General features: G+C 40.0%; 1 non-coding gene across 1 annotated transcript; it reads right to left on the bottom strand.

Annotated features, from left to right (window-relative positions):
* Positions 1 to 4,187: 4,187 nt before the first annotated feature.
* LOC128654949 (U2 spliceosomal RNA) lies at positions 4,188 to 4,374 on the bottom strand. The gene has a single exon (XR_008401584.1). It is a non-coding gene; the product is annotated as a U2 spliceosomal RNA (small nuclear RNA).
* Positions 4,375 to 10,798: the final 6,424 nt, after the last annotated feature.

Below are 10,798 nucleotides of genomic sequence, written 5' to 3'. Positions count from 1 at the left end.
GAAGAATCTAAAAGGTTTAAAAAATGTTTTTCTAAAGAACGGTCTAAAACTTTAGGAGAAAATAAATTATCATAAAAATCAAAAACAACCTTTTTAAGATTTAAAATCCCAGTTTCCCCTTCTAAAACCTCAATAAAACTCTTATTACTGGCAAGTTTTTTAAAAAAGAAACGGGAACACTTTTCATCTTCTTCTAAAACCTGAACTTTAGAATTAAAAATTATTTGTTTTGCTTTATCTTCTAAAACCTTTTTTATTTCTCCCTTAACCCTAATAATATCCTCTTCTACTTCACACCCAAAATTCCTAGCTTGATATAAAGCATTTAAACGAAATTGTAAAACCGAATAAAACTCTCTTTTTTCTTTAGCTTTCCTTTTGCCAGCATTTATAAAAAACCTACGAATTTTAGCTTTAGCTGTATCCCACCACCCCACAATATCATTATCACCCCTAGTAAAACTTAATCTCTCATAAAACTTAATAAAATCATCACATACACGTTTATCTGTTAAAAGAGAGGTGTTTAATTTCCAATATGTTGAAGTACATTTCTTTTCACCAGGTAAATCACAAATACATTCAACAATCTTATGATCTGATAAAACATTCTCACATAACTGACAATCCAACACCTTAAAAGCCTTTGATAAAAAAATAAAATCAATCCGGGACTTAACACGAGCGTTACCCCACGTAAAACCGTCACCCACACTACCACTCACCTTCCATACATCCTGCAAAAACAAATCCTCGACCATCCCTTTCAGAGCACTCGCAGAACCATCCAGACCAGCACACATACCCAAACTCTCTCTTTTCTCACCAGGCCACACACAGTTAAAATCCCCACCTAAAATCAAAGGCTCATTGCCAGCTAAAAACAACCCTAAAATACCAAAAAACTCCAGCCTCTCCCTCTTAACAGTAGGGGCATAAACATTAATACACTTGAAGCTAAAATTATAAAAACTGACATAAATAACTAAAATCCTACCCGGTACAACTTCCTCTACCCGATTAATAATAAAATCATTACTACCAAATAAAATGCCCACTCCAACACACTTGTTCTCATTTCCTCCTGACCAAACTGAGGGGCCTCTATCCCAACCTTTTTGTAATGATTCTACATTAAAATGAGTATCGATAGCACATTCTTGTAAAAATAAAATATCATTAAAACGCAACTTCAAAAAATCATACAGAGCGGTCCTCCGAGGAAGACTCTTAAGGCTCCGTACATTTAAAGATGCCACACGGAGCATCTATAGAAAGTGAACGGTCTCAGCTATTTAGAATACTTCCTAGACACATGCAGGCCCTGACCCTCTGACAAGCAGTCACTGAGTGCAGGGCTCTGTCCACTTTCTGTTACAGGCATCTCATCGATCCTGAAATCTGTATCACTCACATCTGATATAAAGTCTTCAATCTCTCTAGAGGAATCCACAGGAGGTGACAAAGGGGACTCAAACTCCACAATATCCATTGAGGTACCAGGTACCATATCAGAAGACCCTATCTCCACAGATGAAGAAAGGGCAGACATATCTGGGAACAAGGCAGCAAATCTATTTGCAGACTCAAAAAGAGCCAAGCCTGGGTCTTGAGGTGACTGTAAAGGTGATAAAACAGTAGACGGAATAAGTCCTGACACATCCTCCAGGCTAGCTGATAAACAAACAGCTGAACTCCTTAATTTCAAAAGATTACCACGCTTGCTATCCTTAGTCTTATTGCCCTTCTTAGGGGAGGAAGGCAAACTTCTCTTCCCTCTAGCCCGACGAGTAGGGGAAAAAACTGGTTTCTTAAGAACCTCCCCAGCAACTGGAACAGGGATTATCCCAATTCCATCAGTCCCAACCACAGGAACAGGAGCTTTAACTATTGCTTCACTGGGCACCTGTTTTCCTGGTACAAGGTTTTTAACAACAGACTTGGGAGGGGCAACAGGACCTTTCCTACTCTCCCAACGCCTTCTCTCTGGGCAATTTTTGTATTCATGCCCAGTTTTACCACACTCATCACAGGTGCGATCCACACAATCTTTACTCAAGTGACCAGCCTTTCTGCAAAACCGGCAAACCTGGTCCTTTTTACAGAATGTGGTATCATGACCATAACACAGGCACTTACGACAATAGAGTGGCATCTGACTATATACCAAAAACCCTCTATTGTATCCAATTGAAAACATAGGCGGGGGTCGCCTGTAACCCCCAAACTCTTGATCATCAGGCTTAAAGGTTACCAGGAATTTCCTCTTTCCTGTCCACACATTAAATTGGTTGTAAACCCTGCCCTTTGTCTCTACCTTAAGGCAGTATTTATAAAGAAAATGTACAATATCGTCATCCGTAACATGGGGGTTATACATCTGGATGACGACAAGTTTTTCTGCATCGCCAAACAAGGGGAATATTTTAACCCCCTGTAACAGTTCATGGCCCTTATGCAGCCTAACCTTCTCCAAAACAAGATTAGCAATCACTTCAGATTGTAAAGTTAGATCATAAAACCCCCTCCTCTGAAAATCCTGAAAGCACATGAATTCAGAATAATGAAATTCAAACATCTCATGCATTAGAGTCTTCTGAATGAACTCACCATTCTTCCTTCCCTGGTAGCTCTCTTCTACCTCAATCCTGAGGGTATCCAGTGGTCTGAAACCTGGCGTCCTCCTACGAGTCCCTCCAATAAAGTTACTGGATTGGCCATCTGTGGCCCGACCTGTTCTGGATCCTCCATCTGTCACTCCTTTGCCGATCCCGGCACCTCCTCCTTCGAACTCCCGATCTCCATCTCCAACTGTCTCTCTAGTGCCGATCCCGACACCTCCTCCTGAAAACTCCCGATCTCCAACTGCAGACTTTTCCTCCTCCTCTCCTCGAACTCCTCCAGCCACTCCACACTCCTCCTGAAGCGCTGCCATACTGGCAACTTGATCCCTTCTCGTTGTCTCAGATAGCTACCCCCCCAATAGCAGCATGTGGTGCACCCGAAGGAAACACCACAAGGCCGAGGGGGTAGGTTCTTCAACACCAATTGGCTCAGACACTTGATCTTAGCCAAAAGGCCGAGAAGCGATAACCGCAACGCTCTTGTCTGGGACGCCGCACGCTCAGAGCACTCCCTCTGCCTCGGGGAGACAGGGCACTCACTCCAATGCTAACCACAAATCACACCATTGCAAATTCTAAAGCAGCAGCAAATAACAACACATGGCAGGCTGCTAGGCCAGGCAAAAAACACAACTAGATATAACCACAAAATAATATGCTTTAGGAGAAAAAGCAGCAGCGGCGACGACCAGGAACCTGCTGCTGCTGCTGCCTCCTGACTACTGGACAGAGAGCTGCTCTCCAATTTGCATGGCTCCGCCTCCTCCACCCTCCCCCGAAAACGGCCCCCCTCCTTCCCCCCGCCATCGTCGGAGCTACACTCCGCAGACACACAGAAAGGCGTGAAAGCCACCGGGCGGGCTGGCAGATCAGGCTGATTGCACCTAGTAGCTGCTACTGCTACTGGATCTTGTGGGGGGCTAGCTGCCTGCCTGTCTCACTCGCTAGCTAGCAGGCTCAAGTCTTTTTTGAAAAAATTCCCTGTCCAGGCACCAGGGGGGAGAAAGAAGCACAAAGACAACATTGACAGCTCCAAAGACTTTTATTGTCTGCCAAGAAGGAGTGATAGATAGATAGATAGATAGATAGATAGATAGAAAGAAAGAAAGAAAGAAAGAAAGAAAGAAAGAAAGACATAATTAGTAAACACATCCATAAATCAAGAAATGGACACATCTAAATACATACAAAATAAGGAACCACAGAAATAAATAAATACATACATAAATAAATAAATAAATAAATAAGTAAATCAATAAATCAATAAATGAATGCATGAATTTAAACAGCAATACATAGATTTGGGAAGAAATGCTCATGAAATGAAGAATGAACACAAAAGGATAGCAAACACGTCGCCTCGACAGGTAAATAACGTTTGCTAGGCTTTTTTGGCCAAGCAGCACACAAGGGGTTAACAAGAATCCAAAATGAAATCAAGCAGGCAGGAAAGCAGCTCGTCGCTCAGGATTTCTTCCAGAAACATGCTGCTGCAGCTCATTTCGGCTTCTGGTTGTTGTATGGATGAGGAGGATTATTCTGTTTTTGTCACACAGCAAAAGAGAGGGGTGCACCGGTCCTGGAGGTACTGCAATACCAGGTCAATGCGTGGAGTGGACAGAGCAAGCTCTTCTTCCATCTCCCTGTTTCAAAAATCCATTTAATATATGGCACCCAGATAGGGCGCGTATCAGATATTAAACTGATAAGAACAGATTTTTTTTTTTTTTTATTTTTATTGAAAAAGTTTCATATATACAAAATAAAAACAGAAATAAAAATCAAAATTTAAACAACAAAATACAAAAGAAAACAATTACAATCGGATCATATGATTCCAGACATTAATTTTCCATTTAGTTTTTGCAGTTACATCATCAATTTTTAGATCAAGCAGAAAGTATGTATAAACAGTGCTCAAAATCAATCCAATACAATCATTTACAGAAAGAAATTCTTTTTTAAATAAATACAAATTTCTCACTTTCCACAAAGTAATTTTAACAGAACAAATAAATTGCCATGCAATTCGATGTTTTTCATTGGACAAAGATAAACCCTTCCCATAAAGTACAACATCATAATTTAAATCCTGCAAATTACAAATCTCTTGCAACAAAGGAAACAACATTTTCCAGACTTGCTGTGCATAACTGCACTCCCACAAAAGATGTAAAACACTCTCCGGAAAGAAACATCGTTCTCTGGGGCAATTCTCAGATCTCACAAGACCCCTCCGGTGCTGAAACTCACGAGTAGGAATACAGCCATGCACAGCAAGCCAAGCCATGTCCTTCTGTTCATTAGACAAAACTTTACAGGAAACCTTCTTCCAGATATCCTTAGACTGATCTTCAGGGAACCTATCCACTGGCAGAACAAAAGAAAGAGAATTGGCATGAATAGTCAGTTTCTTATGGTCTCCCACAACACCTAAAGGCAAACCATTAAGACGGAATAAAAAAACAATTTTCTCCAAAATAAAATAAAATTTCAGAGGACAAAGCAAAAAAGGGGATTTTAAAGAAACATAAAACCAACCAAATCTACGAAAAAAAATTCCAGCATGAAATTTCAAAAAAGCAGAAAACTTAGTATCTTTATTAAGTGACTTAATAAGAAAAGAAAAAAACTTCAAATAAATATACGTCACCAAGCTTGGAAAATCCTTCCCTCCACACAGCTTGCTCCTGCAGAGCTTTTCCCTACTAAGCTTGTCCATACTGGAATTCCAAAAAAAAGAGAACAAAGGTTTATTAATGCGTTTTAACCATAATGCATTTGGAGGAAAAATCAAACAAAAATACAAAATAATAGGCAATAAAACAGATTTGACAATTAAAACCTTTCCTTCCATTGTCAAATCACGAAGCCTCCAAAAGGAGACCTTGTCCTCAATTTTTTTAACTAAAGCATGCCAATTCCCTTGACCAGACAAACCTTGGTCAAAATAAATCCCTAGGACCTTAACCTGATCTTTCCTAACTTCAACATCCTGTGGAAGATCCTCCCTCCAATCCCCAAAAACCATACAAACACTCTTTTGGAGATTCAAAACTAACCCAGAACCCACAGAAAACAGTCTAGCAAGCAAAATACCTCTATGAACAGCAGCAAAAGAAGGACAAAGAATATTTACATCGTCCATATAGGACAGACACTTTACTTGCCTACCATTACCTCCAGGAACAAAAATGCCTTTAACAACCTTATCTCTTCTAATCAAATTCAGAAAAGGCTCCATTGCACATATAAAAAGCATAGGGGAAAGAGGGCACCCCTGCCTAACACCAGAATTAATAGAAAAAACCTTACCACAAAAACCATTAATAATTAATTTACTCTTACCACCACTATAAAAAGACTTTATTTGGTGAACCAACAAATCAGGAAAACCCATGGAATCCAAAACAGAAAACAAAAAGTGGTGAGCCAACATATCAAAAGCCTTTTGAAAATCGAAACTTAATAAAGCAACTGGCAATCCCCTATTTTGACAATAAAATAAAGTATCCCTTAATAAACTTAATGCATCCTGAATAGTTCTTCCAGGAACTGCACAAACATGTTCTTCCTCAATAAAAAAATGCAACACATGTTTAATTCTATTCGCAAGGAGCTTTGTAATAAACTTATAATCACAGTTCATTAACGTGATTGGCCTCCAATTCCTGATATCTGTCTTTGGCCCTTTCTTATATATTAAAGTCACTACACCAGTTTTAAAGGAATCCGGAACAATTCCACTTGCCAAAATTTCTTCACACAATAACAATACATCAGCTTTTAGAATATCCCAAAAAAATGTGTAAAATTCATAAGTTAAACCATCACTACCTGGAGACTTGTTTGTTTTACTTCCATCAACAACCAATTTCAACTCATCTTCCGAAAAAGAAGCACATAAAATCTCAGCTTCACAAGCAGGAACTTTATTAGAGATAGACTCTAAAAGCATTTTATGACATTCAGCATCAAGATTTTTTTCAGAAAATAAATCCTTATAAAAATTACTAGCAATCCTCAAAATACCAGCAGAATAAGACTCACTCACATCCCCTTCAACTAAACCAGACATACTATTACTCTGATAGGCCTTCTTAAAGAAAAACCGGGAGCACTTTTCTCCTTCTTCCAAATGCTGGACCCTAGCATTAAAAATAATAGACTTTCCAGTCTCATCAATAATTTTTTTAATCTCACGTCTAGTACAAGATAATTCCTCATCAACTTGAAAACCATTATTCTTCATCCTATAAAGCCATTGCAATCTAACTTGCAATTCCTCATACATTTTCCTTTTTTGCCTAGCCTTAATTTTTCCCCATCTTACAAAAAAGGACCTAATTTCCAATTTCACCATTCCCCACCAACACACCTGAGATGAAAAAAAATTCTTAAGATAGGACAGGCTTTCATATAACTTAATAAAATTATTAAAAATGACTTTATCCTCAAGTAAGGATGCATTAAACTTCCACAAACCTGGCCCCCTACCTTCCTTTGTTAGTCCTAAGGAAACAGCTAAGATCTTATGATCAGAGAACACGTTCTCTATGAGCGTTGCCTGTGATGGGGAAAAAAAAGAAGTACAAAAAATGTAATCTAGACGTGACTGTATATTTCCTCTCCCCCACGTGAAACCAGAATCACGAGGGTTCACAACGCTCCAACAGTCAGCAAAACGTCGATCAGTAACAATTTCTGAAAAAAGTCTAGATGTTACATCAGCATATACCTCTCCTCTCTTTCGCTTCCTCCCCTCAGGCTGTAAAAAGTCACCAGCCAAGATGTCAACATCAGATCTTAAAGAAAACCGAAGAACCTCAAAAAGATCGATCCTTTACTGTTTGAGGGGAGAAGCATAAATATTAACAATATTAAGAGGTATATCATCAAAAATCACCCGCACAGACAACGCTCTACCTGGTATTATTTCACAAGAATTAACAATAGTACAATTTTTACAATTAAAAAGCACAGCCAGCCCTATTGTCGTCACCCCCAGACCACACTGAAGGCCCAAAACTCCACTCCTTCTGGAAGGCACTATAATCAGGGGATGACAGCAATGCACACTCTTGCAGACATATGACATGAAATCCTAAGGATGCAACAAAGGATAATAAGGCCAATCTACGTGCCTGTGTCTTAATAGCACATACATTAAAACTCAGAACTTTAAGCTCCATAAGGATGAGGAAGAGATTTACAACCTTCTAATAATACCTTCACTAGGAGAAGCAGGATCCAATTGCTCAGAAAACTCCTCCCCTATTGTAAGACTGTCAACAGAAGAATTATCATCAAAATATACATTTTTATCCCCAGCCACCTGAGAAGTGAAACTACCAATAGTCCCAGAAAAAGAACTTGTATCCGAAGAATGAAAACTTTCAATCAGTTCAGACCCTCTTACAGCCTCTTGAGAAGAAAAGCAACCAATTTCAGCAGATCTTTGCACAGTCTCTTGAGAAGAAAGAGTTCCTGAAAGATTAAGGTCACATTTTACCTCAGAAGAGAAAGAAGTTCCAGAGGTAACAATTTCAGGTTCAGCCAACAACTTGCTTTTTTGATGGGATATCCCCTCCTTCCGAGTCTCCTTTTCCATCCTAGGCCTTTTACAAGAAGAACTTGTATCCATAGGGGAATCCCCCATAACCTCCTCCACAAGCCTTTCAACTTCTGGAACGATTTCCTCACCACCTCCATCCGCTGATGACTCACAAACTGGAGATCTCTGGCCACACGGAATACTGGAAACCTCTGAAACACAAGACAGAGAGAACACGCCGTCCTCCAAATGGGACTCAGAAAGGATCTCATACACATTACCAACTTCATGGTCCTCAACAGCAGACACCATTGGAATAGTTGTTTCTTCCAGCTGAACCCAACTGCTTCCATCACCATCAGTAACCTTAACTTTCTTCCGTTCAGAAGCACATTCTTTCCAAAAACTTCTCTGAGGCTTAATCAAGGGATCCAAAGAACCTGTAGAGGAAAGAGAAGAAACAACAGGAATCCCCTTTGGGGGAGCAATATCATCATCAGACAACATTTTATTAATTTCACTTTCAGAGTGGCTGGGTGTATCATTACTAGAATTTTCAGGAAAATAATCAGCATCTCTTTTTCCCAAAACAACTTTAACAACTCCTGCATAAGAAGGTTGACTCTTTCTAGGACATTCATGAAAAAGATGGTCTAAAGAATGACATAAATGACATTTTTTGACTCTACACTCACTTGTAGCATGAGAATCATTTTGACAATTTATACAAAACTTAGAAATACAATTTTCAACCTTATGCCCATAAACTAAGCACTTCCTACAAAAGCTAGCCTGTCCCTTATAATAGGCACGACCTTTATTTGACCCTATAAACACAGTCATAGGTGGACATTTTATACCATTATAGGAAGACTCATCCTTACGGAACTGAACTCTATATAAACGTTTACCATTCCATATCCCTTGTTCATTTTGCAATTTTTTAACAAAAACGACCTTAGAACAGTAAATACGTAAATATTTCATAATGTCATCTTCAAGAATAAAAGGGTTATACATATGTAAAGTGAGAAGAATATCTTCCTCTCTATACATCATCTCACATTCAATTCCTTTAAACAAAACATGTTTAGCATATTTCTGATACAAATTCCTAAAATTATAAGCTTTTGCAACAGATGAAAAAGTTACATCAATAAAACCAAGTTTTGAAAAATCCTGGCTACAAAAAAAATCACCCAAAGTAAATTCCAATAAACCAAATAGAATTTGGTCATATAAAATTTTTTCAGTAACACGCCCTCTAGCATCCTCCTGAACATGGAACCGCACCGTTTTCCTGGAGGTTGTAAAAAATCGCGCCCCTCTTGAGGCCGACAAGGGTCTGGAATCCGCCACCCTTCTTGTAAAAGAAAAAAGAAAAAAGCCGCTACCGATCGCCTCCCGTTTTCCTCAGGTAATGCCCCACACCCAATAGCAGCAGCGCCCCAACCCCGAAGGGAAGGGGCAAACAGGCCGAGTGTAGGGGTCCTTCAGAAACCTTTTGGTCAGATCAGCAAAATAAAAATACCACTGATCTGAGCCAAAAGGCCGAGAAGCGATAACGCAACGCTCTTGTCTGGGACACCGCACGCTCAGAGCACTCCCTCTGCCTCGGGGAGACAGAGCAGCACTCCAATGCTGACCACAAATCACACCATTGGAAATTCAAAAGCTGCAGCAACAACCAACAACAATACATGGCAGGCTGCTAGGCCACACAAAAAACACCACTACTGGCCAGGGATAACAGAAAACATTCTGCTTTATGAGAAAAAACAGCAGCGGTGACCAGGAACCTGCTGCTGTCTCCTGACTACTGGACAGAGAGCTGCTCTCCAATTTGCATGGCTCCGCCTCCTCCACCCTCCCCCGAAAACGGCCCCACTCCTTCCCCCCGCCATCGTCGGAGCTGCACTCCAAAGACAGACAGAAAGGCGTGAAAGCCACCGAGCTGGCTGATCAGGCTGATTGCACCTAGTAGCTGCTGCTACTACTGGATCTTGTGGGCCTAGCTGCCTGCCTGTCTAGCTCGCTAGCTAGCTAGCTAGCTAGCTAGCAGGCTCAACTTTTTTTTCAACTTCCCTGTCCAGGCACCAGGTGGAGAAAGCAGCACACAGACAACATTGACAGCTCGAAAGACTTTTATTGTCTGCCAAGGAGGAGTGATAGATAGATAGATAGAAAGAAAGAAAGAAAATAGTTATTAAACACATCAATAAATCAAGCAATGGACACATCAAAATACATACAAAATGAGGAAACACATAAATAAATAAATAAACAAACAAATAAATAAATAAATGAATTTACACAGCAATACAGAGATTTGGGAAGAAATGCTCATCAAATGAAGAATGAACAAAAAAGCATAGCAAACACGTCGCCTCGCCAGGTTACAGCCGTTTCCTAGGCTTCTTAGGGACAGCACACAAAGGGGTTAACAAGAGTCCAAAAGAAAGCTGCACGCACAGGATGGCAAAAAAGAAAGCAGGCAGGACAGATGCTTGCGGCTGAGGCTTTTGTCCAAAATGCTGCTGCAGCAGCAGCAGCAGCTCATTTCGGCTTGTCGGCTTTTGCTTAGTTTGGGTTGATTCTGTTTTTGTCACACAGCAAAAGA

The sequence above is a fragment of the Bombina bombina genome, chromosome 3 (assembly GCF_027579735.1).
Source record: "Bombina bombina isolate aBomBom1 chromosome 3, aBomBom1.pri, whole genome shotgun sequence".
Lineage (NCBI taxonomy): Eukaryota > Metazoa > Chordata > Amphibia > Anura > Bombinatoridae > Bombina > Bombina bombina.
The sequence above is the reverse complement of the archived record's forward strand: the minus strand, read 5'-3'. Positions and strand labels throughout refer to the sequence as shown.